This window comes from Moschus berezovskii, chromosome 2 (genome assembly GCF_049115385.1).
Source record: "Moschus berezovskii isolate FMDL1 chromosome 2, NW_MosBer_1.0, whole genome shotgun sequence".
In the NCBI taxonomy this organism is placed as follows: Eukaryota; Metazoa; Chordata; class Mammalia; order Artiodactyla; family Moschidae; genus Moschus; species Moschus berezovskii.
The window spans coordinates 54,830,807-54,851,807 of NC_142461.1; positions in this window are offsets into that span (position 1 = coordinate 54,830,807).

Below are 21,001 nucleotides of genomic sequence, written 5' to 3' on the forward strand. Positions count from 1 at the left end.
GAGAATGAGACGGCTGGATGGCATCACCGACTCTGTGGACATGAGTTTGAGTGTACTCTGGGACTTGGTGATGGACAGGGAGGCCTGGCATGCTGTGGTTCATGCGGTCGCGGAGAGTCGGACACGACTGAGCGACTGAACTGAACTGAACTGAACTGAACTAAGAAGAGTTATAAGCATACCTTGTTTTATTACACTTGACTATTTTTCACTTGACAGATGTTTCACTTTTTATAAATTGAATATTTGTGACAATCCCACTTCTAGCCAATCAATTGGTGTTATTTTTTTCCAAAAGCATTTACTTCATATCTCTGTGTCACATTTTGGTAACTTTTGTAATATTTCAAACACCTTCATTTTTGTTATTATTTGTTACAATGATTTGAGATCAGCAATCTTCGATGTTAATTGCAAAAAGATTAGATTTTTTGAAGGCCCAGATTATGGTTTGACTTTTTAGGCAATAAAATATTTTTTAAAGCATGTCCACTCTTTTCTAGACATAATGCTATTCACATTTAACAGACTACAGTATAGTATAAACATAACTTTTCTATGCACTGGGAAGCCAAAATGTTCATGTGATTTGCTTTATTATGATGTCTACTTTATTGCAGTGGTCTGAGACTGAACCCACAATGTTTCCAAGGTATGCTTGTAATTAAAAATGGAATACGCTTGGAATTCATTTTTTTCTCTTCTTCCCTCCATATTGAGGAGGAATATGAGGAGCATAATAACAGATCAGAGATTTCACTAAAATTTCAGGAAAAAATTTGAAAGTCATTAGTTAAATAGATTAGTTTACTAGGAAACATGGAAGAAAGTGCTAAGAAACTTAATTTCAGAAGTAAGTATCAGTAAATAGACTACTTTGATATATTGATTTGTTGTTATTTCTGGTTAGTATTTAGGAAGCAGAGAGATAGCAGTATAAAAAAACGGAGAAATACATTAGCTAATTCCTCTATGAACATTTATTTTTATTAGGTAAGATATGAAACCCATTGGGTTGGTAGAGAATCCACCTGCAACGCAGAACACCCTGGTTCAATTCCTAGATTGGGAAGATCAGCTGGAGACACGATATGCTACTCACTCCAGTATTCTTGGGGTTCCCTTGTGGCTCAGCTGGTAAAGGAACCGCCTGCAATGCGGGACACCTGGGTTCCATCCCTGGGTTAGGAAGAACCCCTGGAGAAGGGAAAGGCTTCCCACTCCAGTATTCTGGCCTGGAGAATTCCATGAACTGTATAGTCCATGTGGTTTCAAAGAGTCCAACACAACTGAGTGACTTTCATTCACTTATGAAACACAACTTCTTATTTTATAATTAGGGTTTCTCTAGAGTTATTTATAAATTTTTGTGGAATTATATATAAACATATAAAGTCAATATATTGGCCTTTATATTTTACTAAATAAAGTTATTTAAATTCCTCTCTCTTATCATGTGAAATATTTTCAGGAAAGACATAAAAAACAAACAGGAAGTAACATGAAAGTAAATGGGGGATTAAGGGACAAAGAAGAATAAATAAAAACACATTTTATTTTATAAGAACTCTTTGAAAAGGCTTTTGTTACATTTAGAAAGGAGAATTTACATAAAGCTCTAGAGTAATGTTACAAAACTGACCAAAATTGAAGAAAGAAAATTGTTTGCTTTTGCTCTCATTATTTTGAAACTGAAAATGGTCTCTTCTCTGTAATTATATTTAATATATTTTTAAAATAACATGAGAAACTATTGGCATAGTTGATAGTGGCATAGTTTATTGTGGCTTTGATTTGGCAGAGACGTTTTCTCAAAAGAAGTTTTGAGAACTGTGTGCAAATATCCAAATTGGTTAAAATCCTTTTTTAATTTTTTTCCAAAATTGTTTGTGACAGCTTAGGGAAAAATTAGGACACAATTGTGTATATTAAGTATCCATGTACTCCCATTATTTTATTACACAGTTACAGTTTTCATATTACACAGTTTCCTACAGATCCTATCTAGGTTCAGATATGGAAGGATCAAATCAATGGAAATATGGTGGAAGCAGTAAGCAGATTTTTGAAGTGGGCAGTATTTCTGTATGGAAGATAAGGCAATATTTGCCCTTAAGAAACTTCAGTGAGTTAAATGAAAATGATGACCTATTTACATAAGATGTATAACCTGTATAACCAGAATCAGTATAGTTAAATCCAGACTTTAAGTTTTATTCTAATTTTCTGACCATAAGAAGCAGAACAGTCCCGTCTAGATTTTGTCTCTTTGAATCATGGAGACTGGTAAAATGGTTTATTTTACAAGAGTTTTCTATGTGCTAGACTGTATACCAGCAATGCCCAAGGTTTTCTTTCTTTCTTTTTCTTTTTTTTTTTTAACTCTTAGTCATTAAAACATGACTAAGTTTTAAATATCAATAGTATCTTAACAATGCAATTTGTTCTAAATTCTTGATTCAATGAAATTTTATATTTTACCCTCAAAGGCTGCTTCCACTAATTCTAATTAAATTTTAACATACATTTAAATTTGTGTGTATTTGAATGTATATATGTGTGTGTATGTATGTATATATGTGTGTGGTATACACACACATATCTTGTTATAAAGGGAGCAGGACAAACTATAACACTTGAATAGGAATATTTGATATTTTGTCATTTGAATTTATAAAATATACTGTTATATGTTTCTATTTTTAATCTATTTTTAAGTTTCAGATAAAGGAGAGAAAAACATTTAGCTCTTGAACATAAAGATTCAAAAAAATCTTTAAATATCTAGTCACATGTTCTAAAAGTACCTTCCTTCCTCTTGTAAGTTAATCAATACCCTCTCTTGAAACCTTGTGTTTGTGCTAATTCCCAGTGACAGACAACTCTCATCTTTGCTGCCTCTAGATGAGATCTTCCTTACTATTAGAAATATCCACATGCATATACTGGAAAATCTACTAAGAGACATGATATTATCTGATTTAAATTTCAGTACATTTATGAGAACAATTATTAACATACTTTGTCAGTATATTTTCCTTGTAATGGTGACTCTGAAAATACTATTGGAAATAATCATGGAACTATCTAATATATATATATATGTATGTATGGAGAAGGAAATGGCAACCCATTCCAGTATTCTTGCCTGGAGAATCCGAGGGACAGAGGAGCCTGGTGGGCGACCGTCTATGGGGTTGCACAGAGTCGGACACGACTGAAGCGACTTCACAGCAGCAGCAGCATATATGTCTGTACACATATTTATATATATACATACTTCCCTGTAGATCAAATGACAAACAATCTGCTATGTATATATATGTATGTTTATAGAGAGAGACTTCCCTGAAACTCAAATGGTAAAGAATCTGCCTGCGATGCAGGAGACCAGGGTTCAATCCCTGGGTTGGCAAATTTCTCTGGCACACATAAATATTTTAAGGGTATGCATAGAATTACCTTTTCATAGGACAAAATATCAACTAATACATTTTTGTAGTCACTTCTATGTCAGGGTTTCCCTGGTGCCTCAGATGGTAGAGAATCTGCCTGCAATGCAGGAGACTCGGGTTTGATCCCTGAAAAATTGAATGGCTACCCACTCCAGTATTCTTTCCTGGAGAATTCCATGGACAGAGGAACTTGGTGGGCTACAGCCCATGGGATCACAAAAAGTTGGACATGACTGACTGACTGTCAGTTACACTCTAAATTTCTATGTCACCAGCTTCACAAATAAAATAGAATCAAATTCCATAAAAAATAATTGCTTTAGCTCTCAGTTTATAATACTTTTTTGAATAATTAAAATCTAGCAGAATCACAAAATGTAATCAGAAAACTAGAAGATCATTCAGCCTTAACACATTTTTCCTTTTCTTTTCCCAGTAAAATGTAGCAGTCAGATCAGCTATCAGTGTCTGAGATGCACTTTTCCTATGGGATCAGATGTCTTAGCAAGTGTGTCCAATCTGTCAGCATCTTGAACCTGTTGATATTAAAATCTATATTCCCCAGTCCACTGGTACTTCTTCAAGCATCCTGTTATGTGTAACCTTGCCCTGACTTGTGTTATGTTTACAAATACTAGATTTTCCTAAAACAATCCTGAGGGCAGGATACTTAAGTATGAGAAATCTTATGGAAAAAATCAAGATCATGGCTAACATTCTAATGCATGTTAGCTAGTCATTGTAAATTCTTTCTTCTTACACCAGTTTCCTTTTCTTCAGGAAAAAAAAATCAGTGGTTTCTGTCAGTATCTGTCATAAAATATTTAGTGAATTTCAAGTTTGTCACATTGTCCTAAATAAAGGCAAGTAGTACTCAAAAACTTAGGACAGGATGCACCTGGTGTTCATTCTTTAGCTCCCTACGGGCTAACAAGACAGAGAAGACAGAGCAATAGCTTCACGCTTATTTTGCATAGGGCAAGTAAATCCCTGAAGTGCCATACATTCTTGAGAAGAACTTGACATAACATGAAGATAGTATTCCAAAAAATAGCACTAAATAGATTACTTGTATTAACACCGAAATAGGTGTAAGTCAGAGAACATGCCAAGTTGTTTTCAAGACTCTGTCTACTTGATAACAGAAAAATTTGAACATACAAAGATATTATTTTACTCTTTGTACACAAAGAAAGCATGCATGTCTTGAGAAACTGGATGCAGAAGTTAGAAAATTTTACTCACTAATCCTAAGAATTTTAAATAAAGCTGTCTCCCATTACATATATTTCTATTTCTGTCAGCAATACGGTAAATATTCTAGTTGAAAAATTTTAGGAAATATAAGCGTATATCATAGTCACATTAGTGTTCAATATACGTATTTTTTATAAATCCCAAAATAAAAACTGGATTAACTTTATACTTTCAATTCATAATCTTAGAAAGGCAGGACTATTTTTCAACACTATGTTTTCCTGGAGGATGAAGACTTCAAATTGAAGAATTGGGAATCAAATTCACATTTCTGTCTGTGTGTGTGTGTGACCATGTGTGTGTATGTGTGTGTGTGAATGTGTGTCTGTTTAATGAAAGTGAACTGCACATAAAACACAAATGACTACTCTAAAGTATATGATTCAGTGGAATTTAGTTTATTTGCAATCGTGTGTAACTGCTCTCTCTCTCATTTCAACTTTTCATTACTCCAGAAGAATATCCCATATCCATTAAATAATCAGCTCCCATACCCATTAAATAATCACTATGTGTTCCTCTTTTCCCTCATATCCTGATAACCACTAATCTGCCCCCTGGCTGTATATTTTTTTGCTTATTTTGAATATTTTGTTTGAAAGGAATTGTACAACATGTGATGTTTTGAGTCTGGCTTATTTCAGTTAGCATGTTTAAAAGGTTCATCCAGGTGGTTACATTTGTCAACACTTCATTCTGTTTTGTGCTTGAATAATCATGTATGTATATAGAAAAATTCGTTTATACATTTACCTATGATAGATGTTTGGGTTGTTTCAACCTTTTGGTACTAAGAATAATGCTGCTATAAACATTCTTGCACAACTTCTATGTGGATTTATATTTTCATTTCTCTTGATATATACCTAGGCGTAGAATTACCAGATTATATGATAATTATATTTTAATTCCTTTGAGAACTGCCAAACTGTTTTCTTCAGTGACTGTGTCTTTTTACATTCTTATTAGCAATGACTACGTGTTATTTCTTTCCATCTATACCAATACTTGTTATTTCCATCCTTCTTAGTATAGTCACTTGAGTGGATGTGAAGTGCTATCTCATTATGGTTTTAAAATGCATTTCCTTAAATATCAATGATGTTAAATATCTTTTTAAGTGATTACTGGGAATTTTAAACCATCTTTGGAAAAATTCTTATTCAAATGTTTTTCTTATCTTAAAATTATGTTGTTTGTCTTTTTATTGTTGAGTTATAAATGTTCTTGGCATTCTGGATATTAACCCTTATAAGATAAATGATTTGCAAATATTTTTCTCGTTTTATAGGTTATCATCAATTATTTGATAATTTTGTTTGATGTAAAACAATGTTCTTTTTTTTTATTAAATTTATCTTTAAAAAATTTTTATTATGGTAAGATCACTTAACATGGATCCAACCTCTTAAAAATTTAAGCAGATAAAGTACTGTTAAATTTACAGAAGCAACAGTTAGAACTGGACATGGAACAACAGACTGGTTCCAAATAGGAAAAGGTGTACGTCAAGGTTGTATATTGTCACCTTGCTTATTTAACTTATATGCAGAGTACATCATGAGGAACGCTGGGCTGGGAGAAGCACAAGCTGGAATCAAGATTGCTGGGAGAAATATCAATGACCTCAGATATGCAGATGACACTACCCTTATGGCAGAAAGTGAAGAGGAACTCAAAAGCCTCTTGATGAAAGTGAAAGAGGAGAGTGAAAAGGTTGGCTTGAAGCTCAACATTCAGAAAACAAAGATCATGGCATCTGGTCCCATCACTTCATGGGAAATAGATGGAAAAACTGTGGAAACAGAGTCAGACTTAAATTTTGGGCTCCAAAATCACTGCAGATGCTGATTGCAGCCATGAAATTAAAAGACGCTTACTCCTTGGAAGGAAAGTTATGACCAACCTTGATAGTATATTAAAAAGCAGAGACATTACTTTGCCAACCAAGGTCCATCTAGTCAAGAGAATGGTTTTTCCTGTGGTTATGTATGGATGTGAGAGTTGGACTGTGAAGAAAGCTGATCGCCGAAGAGTCGATGCTTTTGAACTGTGGTGTTGGAGAAGACTCTTGAGAGTCCCTTATACTGCAAGGAGATCCAACCAGTCCATGCTAGAGGAGATCAATCCTGGATGTTCATTGGAGGGACTGATGCTAAAGCTGAAACTGCAATACTTTGGCCACCTCATGCGACGAGTTGACTCACTGGAAAAGACTCTGATGCTAGGAAAGGTTGGGGGCGGGAGGAGAAGGGGACGACGGAGAAAGGGATGGCTGGATGGCATCACCAACTCTGTGGACATGAGTTTGAGTGAACTCCGGGAGTTGGTGATGGACAGGGAGGCCTGGCGTGCTGTGATTCATGGGGTCGCGGAGAGTCGGACACGACTGAGCGACTGATCTGATCTGATCTGATCTGATGTTTTACAGACAATCTCTAGAAATATTTATCTTGATTTACTGAAATCCTGTACCTGACAAAAAACAACTCCCTACTCCCCCACCCTAGTCCTGTCCCCTGCAAACCATTCCTCTACTCTGTTTCTTTGATATCAACTATTCTACGTAACTCATATAGGTGAAATTTTTTTCTGTATCATCTGTTCTTCTGTAACTGGGATTTGAGACCAATTCCATTAATATGCAAATATTACTGAGCAGGAAGATCTAATTACCAATATAGTCAAATATGTTTTAGACAGAGAATTGTCAAACATATCTTTCAAACTAACTAAAAAAATATACTGGCCTTGGCTGTGACCAAAGTTTTAGCCTAAGTTTTCTTTCACATGAGTCAAAAAATTTTTTTTTGCTTAGTCTGAATGCCAGTGCACTAATATTTTGATTTGTTTATGGTTTTTCTTTTCTCTGAAGTTGCAAATTACTTTTTTTTGGATTGACTTTTAGAATCCTCAAAAGTCACATTCAACAGCTCTTAAGATACAGTTAACAGTACATGCATTTTCTATTTTCTGTGTTCTTCCTTATCCCAGGAATAGGAATTGCCTTCTGTTCAGGGAGTCTGGGCCTTATTAAAGAGAAATATTGTAAATATCTAAATTCTTGGCACAGAGAAGCCTCTAGAAATTCATTTCTTTCAATTCTCATGTGTAAAATCAAAATTAGACAAAATCAAACCAGCTGTTTTGTTCTAATTGTTGATTTCTACAGCCAAATATTTTAGGTAAAAGTAGTGAAAAAATAATGCGTTTCTAATATTTAGTTTTGGGGGGTTATTTTCCATCTTGTCTCTCTTTTCATTAACAGATCTTGGATATACGAAATGTATCTTATTTGGTTTGATATCATCAAACCTTTAAAATAATCTTGATCAGAGCATAACAAACCAAATTTTAAAAATAGGAAAATGATTACAAAAATAACAACTGTAATTATATTTACCCACTGAGTTCAATGCTTTTGATATAAATCTGTGGATGCTTTATATCAGTGCCAGGTCCTATAACAAATAGAGAACAAAAGCCAATTCAAAGCAAAACTAAAAAAAAAAAAATTCTGTAATTTGGGAACTGTCAAATAGCCCTTTCTGATTCTAATATAGTCTATATGTAATTCTATATTCACAAAATGTAAAGTATTAACTAATAATATTGTAGCTAATTTTTAGCCACTATTGGAAAGAATATATCATCGTACCTCACCCACTCCCTCTTAAAAAAATAAATTATGGCAAAACATAGAACAAGTATATCTAGACAAATGCCATTATGTATTAGGTACAAAACATTAAAAGTGTTTCAAAGATAAATATACAAGCATATGTCCTTTATTTTTGAGTGTGTATAGTTACACACCCTCATCAAAGAAAATAACTAAAATTATAGGTATTTTGTATGAATTATTCCCCTGAAAAAGATATACTGGAGTTCTAACCTCTAGTATTTCAGAATGTGAACTTATTTGGAAATATGGTCTTTGCAGTGATAATAAATTTAAAATAGAGTCATTAGAGTAGGTTAATTGTCAATATGATCTAATTATTACAGTATTTATCCAATACCAGTCTAGGTAGTTTGAAGGTATTAAAAAAAAAAAAAGTTTCTTCTACCCGATATCTGAAATGGGATAGCTGTCTATGGAAATATTCTGCTCTTGAAAATCAACATTTATGTAGCTTTTAAAATGATAATAAAAGAAACAAATAAGAAAATTTAATCTATGTACTTGGCAGTGTATAATGTTTTCAAATTTTATATGAGAGTGAAGAAAAGGTTAAAAAGCTATGACAAATTTGAAAATATTAAAATATTATTAAATCAGGAGAGATTAAAGTGAGGAAGTATAGAAACAAAGCATATTAAAGTCACAAATGTAGGGATTTTTATTTTTTTATTTGCCCTTAATTAGGATATTGACTGCTTTGGGGAAAAATGTGGCTAATAAATTATGAGTTACCATATCTACCTAATTGAAGAACTTAAAAGAGTCATGGGCCAATTAAAAAAAAATAGAAAATGTTGCATTTATTTTTAATAGTCTGTTTTTATGCATGAGTGACAAATATTTTAAAAATCCAAATCTATGTCTATTTTGACAGTGCTTCAAATAAGTGTTTAGATGATAAATAACATGAAATTAGAGTTGATAATTCTGATTTTTAAAACTACTTATAATTCGATTATCTCACAGCTTTAGGGACAAGAACTTCCAAAAAAGTTTTATATGTGTGTAAAGGTAAGGTAAGTGAAGTGAAGTCACACAGTCATGTCCGACTCTTTGTGACCCCATGGACTGTAGCCTACCAGGCTCCTCCACCCATGGCAAGAACACTGGAGTGGGTTGCCATTTCCTTCTCCAGGTGTGTGTAAAGGTAAATATTATATAATTTTCACATAGAATCTGAATTCCAAATTATTAAATAAAAAATTATTCAGTGATAATTGTTAAAGATAATAAAGTAGACTTTATTCAAGACTATGATACTAGTTAAAGGGACTATTGCAATGGGATTTTACAGTGAGGGAGATGGGCTCAACACCAAAAATAGCCAAGGAAGGGAAGTGGATGAAAAATTATTGAGGGAACATCAAGAGTAAGGGTGACTCTGGCTGAACCAACCTAATAGAATTCCCAACTGAAGACAGCCCAGGGTAAGCAGATATCACCTGGAGAATGGAGGAGAATGAGGATCAGATTTTGAGAACGAGCAGACATTCAGGATTTAGGGCTTTCAGTTACACTGAATTAGTATGTTTCTTGCTAACAGTGGATTTTACAAGGATATGCACAGGTGGGCCTAGGAGAAGATTCAGTAGTCTGACTAAAGTTAGGTCTAAGATTCTTTGTCAAAATGAATAACTGTTTTAGTTTGATGTACAACTTTTTGATCTTTGATCTGTTGAATACATAAAGCATTTATATGACCTATACAATAATGGTTAAAAGTGCTTTGAAATAGAATTAGATGCAAAGATACATTAAGGGGATGACCCAGAGGGAGGATAAAGGGAGGAGGGAGGTGGGAGGGGGGTCCAGGAGGGGGAACTTATGTAAACCCAGGGCGAATTCATGTCAATGTATGGCAAAACCAACCAATATAATATTGTAAAATAATTTGCCTCCAATAAAAAACAAATTAAATTACTTAAAAAAAATAAAAAAATAAACTACAAAAAAAAAGAATCATTAAAAGATAATTACTGTGTTTTAAAAAATGACCTGAAAGAATTTTCACAAGAATTAAAAGAAACTAAAGGATAGAATCAGTGAAATCAAAGTGTAGTCAGGGATGATTAGCATACGCTTAGTGAAAAAGTTGGCTTAAAGCTTAGCATTCAGAAAACTATGATTATGACATCTGGTTCCATCACTTCATGGCAAATAGATGGGGAAACAGTGGAAACCAATGAGAGACTTTATTTTTCGGGGCTCCAAAATCACTGCAGATGGTGATTGTAGCCATGAAATTTAAAGACACTCCTTGGAAGGAAAGTTATGACCAACCCAGACAGCATATTAAAAAGCAGAGACCTTACTTTGCCAACAAAGGTCCATTTAGTCAAGGCTATGGTTTTTCCAGTAATCATGTATGGATGTGAGAGTTGGACTATAAAGAAAGCTGGGCACCAAAGAATTAATGCTTTTGAACTGTGGTGTTGGAGAAGACTCTTGAGAGTCCCTTGGACTCAAGGAGATCCAATGAGTCCATCCTAAAGGAAATCAATCCTGAGTGTTCATTGGAACGACTGATGTTGAAGCTGAAACTCCCAATACTTTGGCCACCTGATGCAAAGAACTGACTTATTTGAAAAGAACCTGATGTTGGGAAAGACTGAAGATGCGAGGAGAAGGGGACAAAAGAGGATGAGATGGTTGGATGGCATCACTGACTCAATGGACATTTGAGTAAATTCCGGGAGTTGGTGATGGACAAGGAGGCCTGGGGTGCTGCAGTCCATGAGGTCCCAGAGTCGGACACGACTGAGTGCCCAAACTGAGCTGATGATGTTTAACAGAGCTCACTTATATTCTGTGGTGATTGGTATGTATATGAAGATTAAAATTCATATTTCAAGGGTATATGGAAATTAGAAAGAAATTATAAGTAATTAATGCAGTCTATTATAAAGTAAAGCAGAAAGTAAAGTCTCTGGAGAATGCAGAGAAAAAAGCATACATTTAGGAGGCAGATGAGAAAATTAAATAAAGATGGAAAAAGTCCATTACTGTTATAGCACAGTCAATAGAGAAGGAAATAGGGACATGAATACAGTGTTTAAAAACCATGTTAGAAATGGTGACATATAATAACAAATCTGACAAGTAAATTGTAAACTAAGGAATATATGGATTTATTCCTGCTATATTTACAAAAAAAAAAAAAAAACTGTTTCTAAGTACAAAAATCATCCGGTAGCCACAGGTCTGGAAAAGGTCAGTTTTCATTCCAAACCCAAAGAAAGGCAATGCCAAAGAATGGTCAAACTACCTCACATTTGCACGTATCTCACATGCAAGAAAAGTAATGCTCAAAGTTCTCCAAGCCAGACTTCAACAGTATGTAAACTGTGAGCTTCCAGATGTTCAAACTGGATTAAGAAAAGGCGGAGGAACCAGAGGTCAAATTGCCAACGTTGGCTGTATCATCAATAAAGCAAGAGAGTTCCAGAAAAACATCTACTTCTGCTTTATTAACTACATCAAAGCCTTTGACTGTGTGGGTCACTGCAAATTCTGGAAAATTCTTCAAGAGATGAGAATACCAGATCACCTGAGCTGCCTCTTGAGAAACCTCTATGCAGGTCACAAAGCAACAGCTAGAACTAGACATGGAATAACAGACTGGTTCCAAATCAGGAAAGGAGTACGTCAAGGCTGTATGTTGTCACCTTGCTTATTTAACTTATATGCAATGTACATCATGAGAAATGCTGGGCTGGATGAAGCACAAGCTGGAATCAAGGTTGCTAGGATAAATATAAAAAACCTCAGATATGTAGATGACACCACCCTTATGGCATAAATAAAGGACATCTAAGAGCCTCTTGATGAAAGTAAAAGAGGAAAGTGAAAAATTGGCTTAAAACTCAACATTCAGAAAACTAAGATCATGGAAATTGGTCCCATCACTTCATGGCAAATAGATGGTGAAACAGTGGAAACAGGAGAGACTATTTTTGAGAGCTCCAAAATCACTGCAGATGGTGACTGCAGCCATGAAATTAAAAGATGCTTGCTCCTTGGAAGAAAAGTTATGACCAACATAGACATCATATTAAAAAGCAGAGACATTACTTTGCCAACAAGGCTCCATGTAGTCAAAGTTATGGTTTTTCCAGTAGTCTTGTATGGATGTGAGAGTTGTTGACTATAAAGAAAGCTGGTCATTGAAGAATTGATGCTTTTGAACTGTGATGTTGGAGAACACTCTTCAGAGTCCCTTGGTGAGCAAGGAGATACAACCAGTCCATCCTAAAGGAGATCAGTCCTGAATATTCATTGGAAGGACTGATGCTGAAGCTGAAACTCCAATAGTTTGGCCACCTGATGCAACGAACTGACTCATTTGGAAAGACCCTGATGCTGGGAAAGTTTGAAGGCAGGAGGAAAAAGGGATGACAGGACAAGATGTTTGGTTGGCATAACCGACTCATTGGACGTGAATTTGTGTAAGCTCCGGGAGTTGATGATGGACAGGGAGGCCTGGAATGCTGCAGTCCATGGGGTCACAAAGAATCAGACACAACTGAGCAACTAAACTGAACTGATTCTATAAAAATATATTGTATAAATATTTACAAAGTAATTTACCTGGCTATCTGAAAGCAATAGCTCACAGGACTGGAAAAGGTTAGTTTACATTCCACTCCCTAAGAAAGGCAACACCAGAGAATGTTCAAACTGCCATACAATTGCACTCATTCCACATGCTAGCAAGTTAATGCTCAAAATCCTTCAAGCTAGGCTTCAGCAGTACATGAACCAAGAAGTTCCAGATGTAAAAGCTGGATATAGAAAAGGCAGAGGAACCAGAGATCAAATTGCCAATGTTAATTAGATCATAGAAAAAGCAAGGGAATTTTTATTTTTAAATCTACTTCTGCTTCACTGACTATACTAAAGTCTTTGATTGTGTGGATCACAAAAAGCTGTGGGAAATTCTTAAAGAGAAGGGAATACCAGACCACTTTACCTGTATCCTGAGAAACCTGTATGCAGGACAGGAAGCAACAGTTAGAAACAGACATGGAATAATGCTCTGGTTCAAAATAGAGAAAAGAGTACATTAAGGCTGTATATTGTCACCCTGCTCATTTAACTTCTATGCAGAGTACATCCTGCAAAATGCTAGGCTGCATGAAGCACAAGCTGAAATTAAGATTACCAGAGAAATATCAGTAACCTAAGATATGCAGATGATACCACTCTAATGGCAGAAAGTGAAGAGGAATTAAAGAGCCTCTTGATGAGAGTGAAAGAGGAGAGTGAAAAGATTGTCTTAAAATCAACATTAAAAAAGTAAGATTATGGCAACCAGTGCCAGCACTTCATGGCAAATAGATGAGGAAAGTGGAAACATTGACAGATTTTATTTTCTTGGGCTCTAAAATAACTGCAGATAGTGACTGCAGCCATGAAATTAAAAGATGCTTGCTCCTTGGAAGAAAATCTATGAGAAACCTAGAAATACAAATTACAAAGTAGAGACATCACTTCACTAACAAAGATCCTTATAGTCAAAGCTATGGTTTATCCAATGGTCATGTACAGTTGTTAGAGCTGAACAATAAAGAAGGCTGAGTGCCGAAGAATTGAAGCTTTTGAACTGTGGTGCTGGAGAAGACTCTTGAGAGTCCCTTGGACTGTAAGGAGATTAAACCATTCCATCCTAAAGGAAATCAACCCTGAATATTCTTTGGAAGGACTGATGCTGAAGCTGAAGCTCCAATACTTCGGACACCTCATGCGAAGAGTCAACCCACTGGAAAAGACTTTGACGCTAGGAAAGATTGAGGGCAGGCAGGAAAAGGAGGCAACAGGGGATGAGATGGTTGGATGGCATCATTTATTCAATGGATATGAGTTTGAGCAAACTCTGGAATATAGTGAAGGACAGGGAAGCCTGGTGTGCTGCAGTTCATGGGGTCACATGAACTGCAAAGAGTCAGACATGACTAACAACTGAACAACTACAAGACAAGTAAAGGAGATAACTAGTATTTCCTTTGAAGTATACTGATGCAGAGTATTAATATCATGCAAGTTACTCAGACAGAAAAATAAATGTATTTCTTGTGCTAGAGTAATTAGAATTGTGTTTTAAAGCCATACATGTTCAGAAAAGTGAAATAAGTACATTTAGTAATTTATATTTATTTATTGAATTGACTGGTTTGATCTCCTTAAACTAGGTTCTAAATATGTAGGAATAACATAAGACACATGGCTTCTTGGTTAAATACTCTAAATAAGTTATTTTTATTTTTTACATCAGCACACTGTTACTTTCTACAGTGTTTCTGCAGCCATATGTCTTTGGTTTCAACATAGCATACCCATAATTTTCCATGATATAGAAGAGTTAATTGTAATTTATAGAAAAATAGGATTGCTTGTACTGCTTAGAGAATAACTTGATTTTAAAAATAAACAATGTCTTTCAAAGTGAATATACTTTTCTAAAGTACAAAAAACATTCTAAACTCTGCTAGAATTTTATTAAATGTGTTTAGTTAAACACAAACACATGAATGCCAAAACACTGTATTAATACATCATTTATCTATAATTCAAAAGGTTCCATCTAATTGCTGTTGTTTTATTTTATACATATAATTCTATGTTACCACCAGAACCAGAAGTGCTTAAGTGTACTATGTGATGAAATATATTTTAATAAATGAGTGTTAATTTAAAGAAAAAATTTTATTTAGCTTAGAATGAAAGAAGGCAATAAAAATAACAGTGAAATATAGTAAGCTTTCTACTAAAAGGTTTACTGAAATAGGAAAATGTTTTACTAAAGTAATCTTCCATCTCATTTTCCTGCCAAACATAAATATATGTGTAAATGCTTCATTTTCTTCGTTATATAATTTATTTTCTTTATAAACACATGTGGGACATCTGTATTTATATTCTTATGTCTAAATAAAATAAGTTTGCTAAGATGGAATCAGAAAATAGAGCAAGCTAAAATGCAGTATAAAAAGTAATACAAAAAAACAGTAACTTCTGAGAAAAAGAAAGACTCACAAAAAATGAGATAGAATTGAATCTTATAAAAACGTATTTTTAAAACTATCTACTTGTAAAGAATGTTCAATTAAGTCACTCAACCTTGTCCGACTTTTCATGATCCCATAGACTGCATAATGACATGCTTCCCTGTCCATCACAAACTCCTGGAGCTTACACAAACTCATATCTTTTGAGACGGTGATGCCAACCAAACATCTCATCTTGTCGTCCTCTTCTGCTACCACCTACAATCTTTCCCAGCATAAGGGTCTTTTCAAATGGGTCAGTTCTTCGCATCAGGTGGCAAAAATATTGGAGTTTCAGCTTCATCATCAGTCTTTCCAATGAATATTCAGGACTGACTTCCTTTAGGATGGACTGGATGGATCACCTTGCAGTCCAAGGGACACTCAAGTGTATTCTCCAACACCACATTTTAAAAGCATCAATTCTTCAGCACTCAGCTTTCTTTATAGTCCAACTATCACATCCATTTGAAAAGACAGATCTTTGTTGGCAAAGTAATGTCTCTGTTTTTTAATATGCTGTCTAGGTTAGTCATATCTTTTCTTCCAAGGAGCAAGTGTCTTTTAATATCATGGTTACATCCACCATCTGTGGTAATTTGGGAGCCCCCCAAAATAAATTCTGCCACTGTTTCCATTGTTTCCCCATTTATTTGCCATGAAGGGATGGGACCAGATGCTATGATCTTAGTTTTCTGAATGTTGAGCTTTAAGCCAACTTTTTCACTCTCCTCTTTCACATACATCAAGAGGCTCTTTAGTTCTCCTTCACTTTCTGCCATAAGGGTGGTGTCATCTCCATATGTGAGGTTATTGATATTTCTCCCAGCAATCTTGATTCCACCTTGTGCTTCATGAAGTCCAGCATTTTTCATAATATACACTGCATATGAGTTAAATAAGCAGGGTGACAATATAAGCCCTGTTGTACTCCTTTCCCGATTTGGAACCAGTCTGTTGTTCCATGTCCAGGTCTAACTGGTGCTTCCTGACCTGCGTAGAGATTTCTCAAGAGGCAGGACAGTCAAAGGCTTTGGTGTAGTCAATAAAGCAGAAGTAGGTGTTTTTCTGGAACTCTCTTGCTTTTTTGATGATCCAGCCGACGTTGGCAATTTGACCTCTGCCTTTTCTTAATCCAGTTTGAACATCTGGAAGCGCACAGTTCACGTACTGTTGAAGACTGGCTTGGAGAATTTTTAGTATTACTTCTTTTCTCATGTGAGATGAGTTCAATTGTGCAGTAGTTTGAGCATTCTCTGGCATTGTTTTCCTTTGGGATTGGAATGAAAACTGACCTTTTCCAGTCCTGTGGCCACTGCTGAGTTTTCCAGATTTGCTGGCATATTTTGTGTAGCACTTTCACAGCATCATATTTTAGGATGTGAAATAGCTTAACTGGAGTTCCATCACTTCCACTAGCTTTGTCTGTAGTGATTCTTCCTAAGGTCTACTTGACTTTGCATTCCAGAATGTCTAGCTCAAAGTGAGTGATCACAGCATCATGTTTATCTGGGTCTTGAAGATGTTTTTTTTGTGTAGTTTTTCCATGTATTCTTGCCACCTCTTAATATCTTTTGCTTCTGTTAGGTATCTACCATTTCTGTCTTTTATTGTGCCCATCTTTGCATGAAATATTCCCTTGGTGTCTTTAATATTCTTGAAGAGATCTCTAGTCTTTCCCATTCTATTGTTTTCCTGAATTTCTTTAGATTGATCACTGAGGAAGGCTTTCTTAACTCTCTTTGCTATTCTTTGGAACTCTGCATTCAAATGGATATATTTTCCTTCTCTCCTTTGCCTTTAGCTTGTCTTCTTTTCTCAGTTATTTGTAAGGCCTCCTTAGACAACCATTTTGCCTTTCTGCATTTATTTTTCTTTGAGATGGTCTTGAGCCCCTGTACAATGTCAGGGAACCTCCACTTACAGTTCTTCGGGCACTCTGTCTATTAGATCTAATCCCTTGAAACTATTGTCACCTCCACTGTATAATCGTAAGGCATTTGATTTAGGTCATACCTGAATGGTCTAGTGGTTTCCCCTACTTTCTTTAAGTCTGAATTTTGCAGTAAGGAATTCATGATCTGAGCCACAGTAAGCTCCTGGTCTTGTTTTTTTCTGACTGTATAGAGATTCTCCATATTTGGCTGTAAAGAATATAATCAATCTGATTTTGATATTGACCATCTAGCGATGTCCATGGTTAGAGTCTTCTCTTGTGTGTTTGGAAGAACGCGTTTGCTATGACAGTGCATTCTGTTCCAAAGAAGATATACAAATTACAAAGAAACACATGAAAAATTACTTAACAGCTTTAATCATGAGGGAAATGAAAGTCTAAAATCATAATGATTTTTCACCTCATACTTGTAAGAACTGAAGAACCTCTTGATGAAATTGAAAGAGTAGAGTTTAAAAGCTGGCTTAAAACTCAATATTCAAAAAACTAAGATCATAGTACTGGGCCCATCACTTCATTGCAAATATGTGAGGAAATAAATGAAACAGTAAGAAACTTTGTTTTGGGGGGCTTCAAATCACTGCAAATGGTGACTGCAGCCACGAAATTAAAAGACGCTTACCCTTTAGAAGAAAAGCTATGACCAACCTAGACAGCATGTTAAAAAAACAGAGTCATTACTATCCCTTCAAAGGTCCATCTAGTCAAAGCTATGGTTTTTCAAGTAATCATGTATGGATGTGAGAGTTGGACCATAAAGAAAGCTGAGCAATGAAGAATTGATGCTTTTGAACTGTGATGTTGGAGCAGACTCTTGAGAGTCCCTTGGACTACAATGAGATCCAACCAGTCCATCCTAAAGGAAATCATTCCTGAATCTTCATTGGAAGGACTGATGTTGAAGCTGAAACTCCAATAGTTTGGCCACCTGATGTAAAAAACTGACTCATTGGAAAAGACCTTTATGCTGGGAAAGATTGAAGGCAGGAGGAGAAGGGGATGACAGAGGATGAGATGATTGGATGGCGTCACTGACCTGATGGACATGAGTTGAGCAAGCTCCAGGAGTTGGTGATGGACAGGAAAGCCTGTGTGTTGCAGTTCAAGGGGTCACAATGAGTTGTACACGATTGAGCAACTGAACTTACTGAACTGAACATGTAAGAATGCCTATTATCAAAAAAATAAGAGATAACAGATGGTGGCAATATGTGGAAAAAAGGGGACATTTGTACACTGTAGGGAATGTAAACTGGTATGGTGACTGTGGAAAACAGTATGGAAATTCTTCATGAAATTAGATAAAATTACTATTGACCCACGAATCCAATTTCTGGGTATATATCCAAATGAGATAAAATTACTCTCTTGAAGAGACATTGTATACCCGTGTTCATTGCTACAATAGCCAAAATATGGAAAGAAACTAAATGTCCAGTGATGGATAAGTGGATAATAGAATGTTTTACATCTATCTCTATCTATCGATCTATCATCTATCTATCTCTCATTTAATTCAACCTTAAAAAAGGAAGGAAATCCTACCATTTGTGAAAACTTGGATGAACCTGAAAGGCATTGTGCAAGTGAAATAAGAAAGAAAAAGACAAGTATTGCATGGTATCATTTGTATAAAAAAAAGTCTATTTAAAAAGTTGAGATCAAGGAAGTAGAGGGTAAAATGTTGTTTACCTGGGGCTGTAGGAAAAGGGAAATAGGAAAGATTTTTAAAAGGGTACAGACTTTTAGTTATAATGAATAAGATCTAAGTATCTAATATATAATACAGTGATTGTAGTTGATAATGCATTGTGTGTGCTCAGTCTTATCAGACTCTTTGCAACCCCATTGATTGTAGCCTGCCAGGATCCTCTGTTCACAGGATTTTCCAGGGAAGAATACTGAAATGGGTTGCTATTGCCTCCTCCAAGAGATCATCCCAACCCAGGGAGCAGACACAATGGAACCTGGCAGACTACAGTCCGTAGGGTCACAGAGAATGGAACAAGAGTAAAGCAATTTAGCACTGCCTTCACTAGATTAATCACAACACATTCACTGTTTCAGAAGACTTGCTTCTTAGTTCACTCTATGTGATAGGTATTATAATATTATTTTATATTCCTGAAAAACAAGAATTATGTATTCTTCAGTTAATCAGAAGTTTCTTCTTCAAGCATATGATGATTCCTTGATAGAGGTTATTGACATATAGTGAGTATGTATCATGAGAAACATTTTGTAGAAATGGATTAAGACATATAAACTATACATATGAAATATATTTATCTAAATTAAAACACAAAAATAAAGCTGTACAATCATCAAAAAGTAAACCCACTGTAAAAAAATCACTCATTATAAATCCCTTACTTTCTGTTTGCAATGTTTCATCTATAGCAGGAACAATGTGTTATATTTTATGGTAAGACTATGATTGCTAGTATATTTTATTTATATTAAAGAGAAGATAACAGCATGCTTTTTGTGTGTGTAGTCAAGATTTGATGACATGTGAAAATGTTAGTCGTTCTGTAGTGTCTGTTTGTTTGCGACTCCATGAACTGTAGCCTGCCAGGCTACCACAACCATGGAATTCTCCAGGCAAGAGTACTGGAGTGGGTTGCCATTTCCTTTCAAGGGGATTTTTCCAATCCAGGGATAGAATCTGGGTCTCCTGCATTGCAAATAGATTCTTTGCCATCTGAGCCAAATGTGTTCATGATCAACTTAATTGATATTATTGAATTTTATATACATATAAAAATTTTTGAGTTTTAATATACATATCACTGCACAGATTTATATTTATATTAATAATTTATAAATTAGTGAAGCTATTATAAACCTAAAGATTACATGCATTAATGCTGGTAGATATGGGTAAACATTCTTGTTATGTCATCCAGAAAATACTACCAGTTATGTTATAATAATAGCTAAAAAGAGATAAAGCTCTAAACTAATAGTCTCATAGGACTACTCAAAATTTATAAAAAATGGATTATGAAAACAAGATCTTGAAAGGAATAATAAGTGAGGGTTCGATACTAATAGGAACTAATCACATAAAAGTTGGTATAAAATAAGATGAGCCATTAGAGCATATTACATATTTTTTAATTTGGCTATTCAGACATACTGAATTAAATTTCCTTTTCATATTGAATTAGTCCAATGATGTGTAACACAAGCAGTTAGTATGGGAAATGTTTATTTTTACTAAATATTATTGGTATTAGTTTCCAATGAATATATTTAATAAGCTTTATGTTATTAACCAGATATTAGTTTGACATTAAGCTCACATATGTCTACAGTAGCTTCATCTATCATTCATTTATTCTTAAATTTTAAATGAGTATACTTTCAAAAATATTTTAGAAAATTATCATTTTATGAGAAAATGTATGAAAAATGCCAATGTACAATGACTTCACAGAATTGTCAAGTCGGTTATCTGATTTTTAGGCAATTAGAGTTACTATCCGGAGAAGGCAATGGCAAGCCACTCCAGTACTCTTGCCTGGAGAATCCCATGGATGGAGGAGCCTGGTAGGCTGCAGTCCATGGGGTCGCTAAAGGTCGGACACGACTGAGCGAC